The sequence below is a fragment of the Antechinus flavipes genome, chromosome 1, assembly GCF_016432865.1.
Source record: "Antechinus flavipes isolate AdamAnt ecotype Samford, QLD, Australia chromosome 1, AdamAnt_v2, whole genome shotgun sequence".
NCBI classification, from domain to species: domain Eukaryota; kingdom Metazoa; phylum Chordata; class Mammalia; order Dasyuromorphia; family Dasyuridae; genus Antechinus; species Antechinus flavipes.
The window spans coordinates 229945744-229958442 of record NC_067398.1 but is presented as its reverse complement, the minus strand read 5'-3'; the positions used below and the strand labels follow the sequence as shown (position 1 = coordinate 229958442).

At 34.3% G+C, this 12699-nt stretch overlaps 1 protein-coding gene across 5 annotated transcripts in view; it reads right to left on the bottom strand.

The window, feature by feature from the left end:
* The window catches only part of RAI1 (retinoic acid induced 1), a 303155-nt gene that overhangs the window by 269494 nt on the left and 20962 nt on the right, over window positions 1-12699 (bottom strand). The gene's annotated exons all lie outside the window — the stretch shown is intronic.

Sequence of the window (12699 nt, the reverse complement as noted above, 5' to 3'; positions counted from 1 at the left end):
GAGTAGAACCAGGAGAACAGTATACACAGTTATAGCACCATGGTGCAATAATCAAATATGAATGACTTAGCTCTTTTCAGCACTAATATGAAGACAATTCCAAAAGACACATGATAGAAAATGCTATCCACCTCCAGAGAAAGAACTAATGAGTCTGAATGCAGATCAAAGCATGCTATTTTCACTTTCTTTATATTTTTCATTTTAGTCTGTTTCTTTTTTCACATGTTTTATGATTGCACATATATAACCTGTATCAAATTATATACCTTTTAGTAAGGAGGAAGAGAGGAAGGGAGAAAAATTGGAATTCAATTTAAAAAATGATTATTGGGGCAGATAGGTGGCATAGTGGATAGAGCATTAGATCTGCTGAGGATCTTAACTGGCCTCGGACATTTTACCTATGTGAACATAGGCAAGTGACTTAACCCTGACTGCCCTCCCTGGAAAGAATGTCTTTAAACTGTTTTTACATATAACTGGAAAAAATAAAATACTGAAACACACAGAGACAGAAAGACAGACAGAAAGAAAGAGACAGAGACAAAAAGTATCATGACAAGAGCTGCAGAGATGATTCTATGATGAGACAGGACTTCAATAACCTTATACTTTTACTCTGTAATTTGCCTTAGCCACATATGCTTCCTACATAGTAACCTTACTTCTCTCCTATTTTTAAGTTTGTGACCATTCTTTCCATAGACCTTGTATGTATTAGTTGTCAAGTGTACCCAGAGGTTGAGGATAGAGGGATATTTTGTAACTACTGTTCTTACTATGCTATCTTAGTAAGTTAAATGCTCTTACTTTGAGCCAATTGTGTCTACTGGCTGACTATTAAAGGAAAGCAAGTCAATGGGAGCTCATTGGCTATATGAATATGTGTATGAAGCACAGATCCACAATTTACATTAGAATTTGTAGGAGTAACAGTCACCCTCTGGGGACCCAACCCATCACTGTGAGTGTAAACTCTGAGGGAATGTTACACTTCCATGATTAGGAAAAAAAAATTTATAAACCCAAGTCTGTCTCTGTTTTTCTGCCTCTCTCTTACACACACACACACACACACACACACACACACACACACACACACACTCTAAATGTGTCAGTTAGAGAAAGCTCAGGTGAATACATCATATTAAGAGCATCAGTCTCTGCTCCAGACCTAGGCGTAGTCCAAGGAATGGATAAAGAAAAACAAATTGAACATTTTATAATCAATAAAAGTATTAAGGGAAGAAAATGTACACTCTAAGGCAGACTCAGTATATCCCTTCTCTCCCTTCTTTAAAGAGCAAATAGCAGCAACAGCTCTTGTCTGGGTTTAAGGCAGTGTGTATATGTTGCACTAACAAGAAGCCTTCTTGTGCTTCCCCCTCCCAATTGCAAATAGGCAGGGATCAAGCTTTATTAATGGGGAAAGGGTGGGTCCCTGTTTACTTAAGTCACTACACCAAATTCAACACATAGGAGAATTTATAAGAGGTAGCAGGAACTGGTAAGGAATGGTTTAATATCCAAATCTGGCTTGTTTTTTTTTTTTTTCCTTCAAGATCTAAATATCTTTTTAAGTATCAAACAGTACAGTACAACTTTGTTTTACATAGTTTCTTTCATATAGAGAACAGATACATGATATCTATTATGACCAAATCATATTGTCATAAAAGTTAAATGATATCAGAAGGGTAGATGAGGGGGTGAGGGCAATAATGGTGAAAGAAATGAGTTTATGGAAAGGGAAGGAAAAGAGAAAAAAACATAACTTTAGTTAAGATCCTGAAGAGAGGAATCTTCTCAGGGAGCCTTAGTACCCACCCTCCCTAGGTTTAGGTTAAAAAACAAACATCTCCTTTAGACCCTTAAAGCTATTCCAGACCAACTTTGTGTTCATCATTCCTCTTCACACACTTTACATTCCAGCCAAACCAGTCTCTTTACTGTTTCTTGAACATGATATTTCATCTTGTCATCTCCCATCTCGGTGTCTTAATGTAGGGTTTTCCCCAAAGCCAGAAATGCTCTCTCCCTTCCCCTCAGCCCAATGAATTCTTAGCTTCCCTTAAAGCCAGATAAGGTTTTGTGGTCTTTGTTGAATCCTACCACCATTCAGTTGTTAGTGCATTCCTGCAAAGTTTAGTTTGTATTTGCTGTGTATGTATTTTGAATTTGCTTTGCAGTATGTGCTGTTTTTTTCTTCCCAGAAGAATGCAAACCCCTTGAAGGCTTGCCTACTTTATTTTTATCCCTACATGTCTACCTAGCTTGCAACATGACATTCAGTAATGCTTACTGAATTGAACTGAGCAACTAAGAGAAGCCTTTCCTGTGACAGAAACTGGAGATATAAAGCTAAAGTGACCAGAAAGATAAAGAGGATAGTGTGTCCCATTGGAAAAATGATACAATGGAAGTACTAATTCTGTTTTTGAGATGAGGAAATTAAAGTTCATCAAAGTTAAGAGACTTGCTCTTAATAATTCAGCTAGTGAATGTCAAAGCTTAGGATTCAAACACAATCCTTCTGGCTCCACATTCAATCCCCCATTCTGCTCTCCATTTGGATTTGGAGATTTGGGGAACAGCAAAAATGCCTTTGAATCAGATCCTAATCACTTTAAAAGAAAACCCTTTGAAAGTGAGGATCCATCCATTCATTCAATAAACATTAGTGTATTTACTTTATGCTAGATGTTAGAGAAACAGAGACAAAAATGAAATCACCTCTGTTTTCAAGGACCTTACATATGTCTGTCTACAGTTAGGAACTAAAAACATATATACACATATACTACACAGTATAGTTTTTATTTCCCTAAATATATATTATTTAATGTGTGCATATATGTATATATTTATACATAACACATATATTTTAAAAATTCTTTCAGAGTGGACAGATAAAAAGTGGGAAATCAGAAAAGGCTTTACATGGGCCTAGTTTTAGAGAAAGCTAGGGAGCCTGAGAGGTTGAGGTGAAGAGGAAGAATATCTCTGAGGTCTTTAAGGGACAGTTTTCCTTCAAAGAATTATGGAAATGAAGTTGGAATTGGACAGTCAGCTCAAAATACTTCTACTGTTAACTTATTAGTTTCTGATTATGGAAGAAAAGCTTTCATTATGGATATCTAGCAAACATCGATCTGATCATTGCCTCTAAATATTTGTCCAGATACAGCAGCTGAGAGGTTTCTTTGGCCCTCCTGAAGTTCATCTACCTCTGACCTATGTGTAGATCTTGTTTGTCCCAAATTGGTGGCAGGAATTATATAGAACTGGTAGAAACAAAGGGCAAGGCTTGGCTCTGCTACCAACTACTCCATATGTAATCTTAGGCAAGTTATTTCCTTTAGAAATTGAGTTAAATCAACTGTTCTCAAACTTTTTCTTTCAGCATATCTTAATATTATTAAAAATTATTGAGGAACTCTCAAAGGATTTTAATGTGGTTATATCTATTGATATTAAGTTATCAAATTTATCAAAATTTAATTAATTATTAAACATTTATCAAATGCCTACTACATACCAATTACTATACTCAGCACTGGGGATACAAAATTTGAATCACTATTTAGAAAGAGTCATATATAGAATAAATGAAAGGTAATCAAGAGGGAAGGCACTACCATTAAGGGGGATCAGAACAGAACTTGAAACTAAATGGTCTTAGTTCTTCATGGAACCCCCCAAAAGGGTTTCAGGAGTCCCCAGACATTATTTTGAGAATCACTAAATTAATTTATCTCTAAACTCTATCTTCCAGCTCTGATCCAGATTATAGTCTAGAGAAAAGACAGAGTAAGGGAATTTAAAAAACCTTTTCAAGTATTTGAAGGGTTGTCAAATAGTAGGAAGATTAGACTTATTCTGTTTGATTCCAGCAATTAGAACTATCCATAGTAGAATGGGTTGCCTCAGGGGTACTGGATTATTGCTTATTGGAGATCTTTAATTAAGCAAGTTCTAGATTGGAGATCTTTAAGCTCGGTCTAGATGGGACCTTCTCAAATATATTGTAGAGAGTATTTTTTTTTTAAGACAGGTTTTTACTGGATGGTCATTGAATTCTTTTCAACTCTAAAATTCTATGATTCTATGATCCTAGTTGATAAAATAGATAGGAATAAGATAAGATCAGATAAGGAATAAGATAAGGAACGGAATCACTAGAATAAGACTTAAGTTGCGTAACACCATCCACTTTTGCCGGGATGTGAATTCAAAGCATCCTAAAATGGTGTTCTAACATTTTCTTGAACATTTCTAAAAAATCTCCAAATTTCTTCCTAGAAATGCATTACGACCTTTCACGAATAATACTGTCAGGAAGTCCCTTCTGATATCAAATATAAGTCCTTCTACCTATAATTATAATTCTCTCTTCTTTTGCCCTTGGTGAAAGAGATAACACCTTTAGACAAGATCCCAACATCAACTGGATGGCTGATGTTAAGTTTAGAACTCCCCTTTATATCCCTAGAGTCCTTTAGGGGATTCTGGCTGGAAGGAATGGGTGAGGTTAGCAGACCTTGTGCCACAAGGGAGCATTTGGTGAAGATGAGAGATCTTGGGAACGAAAACAGCCAGCTGAGACCTGAGAAGCAGGGCAGGGGTGGGGCTGGCTCAAGGGGAAGCGAAGAGAAAAGAAAATTGTGAGTGTACTTCAGGGGTGGGGGTGGGGAAGAGAGGGAGGAGGTGGGGCTAGAATTTGCAGCCAACTGTTAGAAGGAACTGTTTGAAGGGCAGAGGAGCCAGAGCCAGGTAGGAATAGTTCCCTAGACCTGGCTGACCAAACAGCTGCCAATAAGCAGGGATACATTTTCCTGGGCTGAAAGGAGTTGGTTGGGGAGGGGAGAAATGAGGAATACAGAGAAAGCTCCTGCTGATCACAGCAGTGAAATTGGGCCATTCATCTGCCTCGCTCCCCATCCTAGGACTGGCTCTTTGTTTTCTTGCCCATTCACAATAGTGCTGGAATGTTCGCGTGTGTGTGACCTTGGGCCCCACCCCTACCAGTGGCCTTTATGCCTCTGCTCAGTTCTGCTCTGTGATTGCAACCCCAATAGGACAAAGAAGAAAAGGGGGACCTGGAAGGGGGAGCAGCAAGGTTGAGGCGAGGGAGAAAGGCTCTTTTAGAAGCATGGCTCTGATTGCCTTCCATTCTGAAGGGATGCTGACAGACTATGGGGCCAGATTTAGCTTTGATTGTGTCCTAGGTCTGCCAGAAGAAAATCTATAAATCACTTAATCTCTGTCTCAGTTTCCTCATCAGTAAAATGAAGGAATGGGACCAGATCATCTTCAATATGCATTGCCATTCTAAAATCTGTAGCAGATGTGTGTCTTCTTCAAGGATTGAGCAGATCCCAAATAGGATCCAAACCAGTGGGATCAAACTCAAATAGAAATGGGGTAGAGGGGAGACACTAAACCATATTCTTTGGGGGTTACATATTGACTTAGAAAACCACATATTAACACTACCTAAGCTTTATTTTAAATAATTGCTCTATTTTAATTTAATTTTTATCTTCTTGCAGTGTAGTGGGCAGCATGCAGCCCTTGGGTGGTATTTAACACTTCTATCCTGAATCAATAGCTGTGATAAAAAGAAAAGTGCTTTTTGGAATCCTTAATCCCATTCTTCTCTTCATTTCACCCTTTAAGATGTTGAGCAGGATTTTAGAGGATGTAGAACTCCAATAGACCAAGAGGGAGCTTTGAATATTCAACAAGTCAAAAGACAGAGCTAGCTAGATTGGAAGTAGCACCAGGCTTGGCATAGTACCCTTATCTAGACAGAGAGATGGTGATTATGGCTTCCTCAAAGTAAAACTAAGCCCTATAAATCACTTTTGAGTTTTATGTAGTTTTCTTGGAGATATAAAAGCCTTTTTATCTAGTTAAAGATCTTTTAGGGTCCTCAGCTTTGAGTCCCTAGTAGTTAATGACTAATGCCCATATTCGTACTTAACTTATGAAAGGATGAGCCTGGATTTCCAGCAAACACAATGAAGTGAAAGGTTCAGAGTAAACTGAGCTCCCCTGGAAAAACAAACAATCAACATTTATTAATCACTTACTATGTATCAGACACTGTGCTAAGCAAAGATGAAAAAGTTCCAAATGAAATTTCAGTAAAACCAAAGAGTAACACTAATAAACTCCTCCATCTACTCTGACTTCACAAGAAAATTCTGAGTATTCTGGTAAGGGAGGGCCTGGGGGCCTGAATCCAGAGGGCTCCAATACTTTGTACTTGAAGTGAGCAGGATCTTGGAAACTAGACTGTCTAAGTCACAGCAAAGAAAAAAGAATCCCCATTAGGTGACTATATAAAGAGGCCGAGTTTCTAAGGTGCTCTGGCAGCCATATCTCAAAGTTATGTAAAAGTCCTGAAGTCGAATCAATCTCTGGTAGAAGGAAGCTGAAACCAGCATGGTCTTGGGTCTAGGTCTCTCCTAGGGAATAAGACCAGCACTATTAAGGTGCACAAGGAAACGAAGGATACAAATGAGGTTCTCGGCATACCTCAGAGTCCTCCAAGAAACCATCTCTCTGATTTCTGGTTGAGCTTTTTGGGGACACATTAGAAACAAATTCATTTCCAGTAGATGACAGAGCAAAGAGAAGAGACCGTGGCAAGGTTGGTGCCCACCTGAGGACAAATAGAGGAAGGATAAATAGAGGAAGAAGAAGCCATGGATTGAAGATGAAGACAGGATCTGGTCTGGAGCTATATTACCTATCTTAGGCCAGGATTAGGTAGGAAAGCAAGACCAAAACTCAGCTACCCCATCTAGAACTTTGAAAGGGCATTTAGACTACAATAGAAAGAAGACCTAGATCTCCCCACTCAATCCAGGTCAAAGGAAAAACGCCTCAAGGAATCATGGTAAGAATTATGCAATATTACATTGAAACTATTATAAAGGAAAGAACATCTTGGAACATACAAAATGACAAAAGAAACAGAATAACTAAAATGACTTATCCTAAAAAATTAAATATAATCGTACAGGAAAAAGATGGAGTTTTAATGCAGTAAAGCAAAACTTCTTAAACTTTAGGTCATGACCTGAACATGGGGGATCATGAAAAATTTGGTAACATCAAAAAGTGTCAAATATTCTGCCAAAATTTAATTCTTTGTGTAAAAATAAACACATTCATCTCATTAGTATGAAAATTTGCTTTCATCTTTAATAATTGTAAAATTGTATGTATATCGAAGAATTTTTAAAATATATTTTTCTATGATTTATTATCATAACCTGGAGTAGAGAAATTTCTAGCATTCTTGCAGAGAAAACCAGAGCTGGTTAGAATTTTTGAAATACAAACAGGAATTCTGGTAAAGATGGCAGCATAAAGGAGTGTGAAGGAGCCTAGATTTCCTATCTATATTTTAGCAATAACTTAAAAAGAGCACCAAATCAATAAATGATCAGAGAATCCTTCAGGGACCAGGTTTATTTTTGATGGTGTCTTAGATCCAAACTTCCTGCACTCTTGGATGGGATAGTACTTAGATGAATAGAACAAGACATGGAAAATTCAAATAATCCAATCTCAGAAAAAGAAATTGAATAAAACAGAATAAGTGAATTCTATCAAACATTTAAAGAATAATTAAATCCAATATCATATAAACTGTATACAAAAATAGAAAAAGAAGGGATCCAAACAATTTCCTAAGATACAAATATAGTTTCGGTACTTAAGCAAAAAAGAGACAACGCAGGAAAAAGAAAATTATAGCCTAAAAATCACATGATCATATGAATAGTTACAGGAAAAGCTTTTGACAAAATGCAACATTGATTTATATTTAAAACCCAACAACACTAAAACCTTAACAAAAACGCAACTTTCTTTACTATAATAAATAGCATTTATCTAAACCTAAGAACGAGTATGATTTATAATATATACTACACAGATGATTTATATATCAAATATATACTATATATATAAATTATCCATTTATTACCTTATAGTTCTCTTTATCTCTTGTTTGGTCAACAACATAGTTATTATTCTTTAATTTGCTTAGATTTTCTAAGTCAAATAGTCACATGTACATTATGTGTATATATATACATATATATGTATATATATATATATATATATATAATCACACATATATCAAAAATATGAGATGTATTTCCATTAAGATCAGGGGTAAAACAAGAACACTTATTATCACCACTATAATCTGATATAATTCTAGAAATTCTAGTGATAGCAATAAAACATGAAAAAGATTTTGAGAGAATTAGCATGACAAAATGTTCTACTTAGAAAATCCTAGAAATTAAAATAAAATTAGAACAATAATTTCAACAAAGTAGGAAGATCTAACATAAACCCAAATAAAACATTGATCTTTTAAATAAAAGCCAGGTAGGAAGAAATAGAAAAATAAATTATATTCAAAATAATTATAAAATATAAACTATTTGGGAGTCCAGTCACCAGGATTCCCATAGGAATTGTATGACTACAACTACAAAACGGTTCTTACAAAAAGGATGACAGTCCTTAAACAATTAGAGAGACATGAATTTCTCGCGGTTAGGCCATGCCAGTATAACAAAATGACGGTATCTTTACTTATTCAGTGCCATACTAATCAAATTACTAAAGGATTACTTTACAGGGCTGGAAAAAATAATAACAAAATGTATCCAAAGAAACAAAAAGGTCAAGAATTTCAAAAGGAAAAAAAAATGTGAAGGAAGGGAACTTAGAAGTGCCAGATCTCAATCTGCAGTACAAAAGTAGTTTTCATTAAAACTCTTTGGTTTAAATTAAAAAACAGAAGAGTTGATCAACTAAACAAGGTAAGAATACAAAATACAAAACCAAACGAATGTCATTGCATAATATTTGATAAGCTTAAAGACATTACAAAATATTGCCAGGAAAATTGAAGCGTTGTCTAGCAGAAATGAGATTTAGACCAGCATTTCACCTCAAAGATCACAATAAAAATCAAAGAAGAGAAAAAGACAATTGAAAATTTTAAAAAGTATTGATTTTGGGGAAAAAACCCACTGACAAATTAGATTTTTTAAAAAAAGTAATAAAACTGACAAACTGTTATCAAGTTAGATTAAAAATAAAGAAAAATTTAAAAATAAAAAATGAAAATGATAATTCACAACAAATGAAAAAGAAATATTAAGAGAAACAGTTAACCATTTTGCCCAATTACCTGAAAGTAAAACTAATAACTTAAAGGAAATGGGAAATAAATATAATATATATACTATAATTATAATTTATTATATATATAATACTCAGATCAAGAAACAAGAGATTTTAAATAACAAATTTGGAAAAAGAAATTGATGAAATCATAAACAAAAGGAAAAAATCTAGGCTCAGATTGATAGAATTCTTTGTAAATCTAACATTCAAAGAAAATTTACTTGCAAAAATGGAGAAAGAAGACATTCTACCAAACTCTTTCTATGACATATAGTTTTTAGGCTCAAACCAGAGATAGACAAAGCTTATATAGAAAATTATAGTTCAATATTTTTAATGCAGATTGATGCAAAATATTGAATGAGATATTAGTAAAGAAGCTATAGAAACATATTAAAGTATTTTAATGCAGATTAATGGAAACTATTGAATGAACTATTAGCAAAGAAGCTATAGAAACATATTAAAAAGATGACAAAATGTATCCAAGGTAGACTTATATCAGGATTAATTCAACATTAGAAAAATCATAAACTAAATGGACAAATAACACAAAAATCAAAAGATATCCATTAACACTGAAAAAGTTTTTGACAAAATACAACTCTTTGTTTTAAAACTAAAAAGCATAGAATAAACAGACTTTTCTCTATTAATAGTACCTATATAAAACCAAGAACTATCATTATAATGGAGAAATAGTAGAAGCCATTCCAGAAAGATCAGGGGTAAAATATACATAGCCATTAATATTATTTTATATAGTTCTAAAAATGCTAGTTATTGCAATAAAATAAGATAAAGAAATTAAAGAAAAAAACAGACAAGAAAGATATTAAAAATAATTTTCAGATGACATGATGATTTATTTGGAGGACTTTAGAGTCAAATGAAAAATTAATTGGAACAATAATTTGAGCAAAGCAGAAAGCTATAGAATAAATCCACAAAAATAGCAGAATTCTACTAACAAAACCCAGCAAGAAGAGAAAAAATGTCCATTCAAAACAACTATAAAACATATAAAATACCTGGAGTCCACATACATGAAGATGAATAAAAAATAAAGGAAGACAAGTAATTGGAAAGATATTAATTGCTTATTCTTGGAAGTTAATAAAAATACTACCTAAATTAATTTATCGATTTAGTGCCATACTATAAACTACCAAGGGGTCACATTATAGAATTTAAAAAATAATAATAATGTTTATCTAGAAGAACAAAAGATCAAGAATTTCAAGAGAAATAATAAAAATAAGTAGGAATAAAAGGATGTATATAGTATCAGATCTCAAACTCTACTATAAAATAATAATCATCAAAAATAGTTGTACTGGTTTTAAAAAACAAAGTTTCATCAGCATAACTGATGAAATAAGATCCAGAAGTAATAAAAAATAAAAGCATAGTGCTCAAAACCTCCAAGGATACCAACTATTGAGGTAAGAACTCCTTATCTGGCAAAGCTTCTGAGAAAACTGGAAAATAGGCTTACACATATTAAGCTCATCTCAAACCATATTAACAAATATATACATGACAAATATACATCATCATATCAGAAAAAATAGAGGAAAAGAGAAGGAAATACCTTTCAATTATGGATCAGAGAGAATTCTTAACTTCACAGTGAATAGAGATATTGAAAAGGTTTGCATATAAAAATCAATCTGCTGCGGGGCAGCTAGGTGGCGCAGTGGATAGAGCTCCAGCCCTGAAATCAGGAGGACTGGAGTTCAAATTTGACCTCAGATACTTAACACTTCCTAGCTGTGTGACCCTGGACAAGTCACTTAACCCCAATTGTCTCAGCAAAAACAAAAACAAAAAATCAATCTGCTTAGAATTATAAGGGAAAACAGTTAATGGGGAAAAAAATCTTTACAGCAAATTTCTCTGATATAGGTCTGATTTTCAAGATAAATTGGGAATTGATATAAATATATAAGAACAAAAAGGTAAGAAGTCAAAGGACATTAATAGGTAACATAAAAAGACAATTCTCTCTCCCTTCCCCTCCCCTCTCTTTCTCTCTCTCTCTCTTGGCAGTTGGGGTTAAGTGATGTGCCCAGGATCACACAGCTAGAAACTTAAGTATCTGAGGCCAGATTTGAACTCAGGTCCTCCTGACTTCAGGACTGATGCTCTATCCACTGTACCACCTAGCTGACCTTTAAAAAGATAATTTTCAAGAAAAGAAATACAAATGACTAACAACCAAATTTGTTTTTAAAAATCTTCCATATCATAGAAAATGAAAGAAATGAAAATAACTCCAAGGTTTTCACATTCAATAGATTAACAAAAAATGACAAAGGAGGAAAATGGCAATTATGGGGCTGGCAAAGATGGCACAGTGCATAGAGTGCTGGACCTGAAGTCAAAAAGACCTGAATTCAAATTTGACTTCAGACACTTATTAAATGTGTGAGTCTAGACAATTCACTTAACCCTATTTGCCTCAGTTTCCTCATCTGTAAAATGAGCTGGAGAAGGTAAACCACTCCAATATCTCAGCCAAGAAAGCCCTAAATAGGGTTATAATGACCCCATTTAACTGAACAACAAATTAGGAGTACAGGCTTAGTATCGTGAATGAACTCTGAAAGACTTAAAGATGTCTGATTTATTTAGTGACCAATCAGGTAAGCAGGGCAGTGGTAGAACTATTATGTAAACTAAATAAATATATATGTGTGTGTACACACATATAATATGCATAGTATATACATATACAAATACATATATATATAAAATATGTATATACATATACAAATACATATATATATTATATATGCACACATGTATGTGTTCTTAAAATTAAACTATTAAATTGTTTTATGATTTCATGTTTTCTACTGTCCTATCTGGACTTCTTTGAATTTGGAAATGCCTATGTTTTCTGATATTTATCAAGTTAATAATAAAAAAAAGAATTACTTAAGATCTATGATCAATTAAGAAAACAATCATGACTTCAGAAGACTGGTGTTGAAGCATGCTTCCCACTTTTTGGCAGAAAGAAGATGGATTGGAAGTGCACAATGAGATACACATTCTCAGACATGGCCAAAATGCTAATTTTTTTGTTGTTGATTGCCTATATTTATTTGTTACAAGTAAAGGAGGGCATATCTTAGAGGAGTAGAGGGGGAGTTGGAAGGTAGTGATAGTGATGCAAAAAAACAAAGATGAAAAATAAAACAAAAGAGCAGAAGGAGTTTCAGGAAGGGGCACAAATAAGCAGAGTTTTTTCTCTGTTGATACTATGGCTGGTCTCCTGGCCAAACTTGTCTGACGTGGTGCCCTACATTGTTAGTGTAACAACAGAGTAGATCTGAGAAAGCAGAGGACATCTTTTCCCATTAAAGGGTCTGAATTTTGGCTTATGTGGATCAGATTCAGTACTGGAGAGCCTGGCCTCTGTACAAATTCTTTAGTTCTGACTCTTTATGCCACCACCTT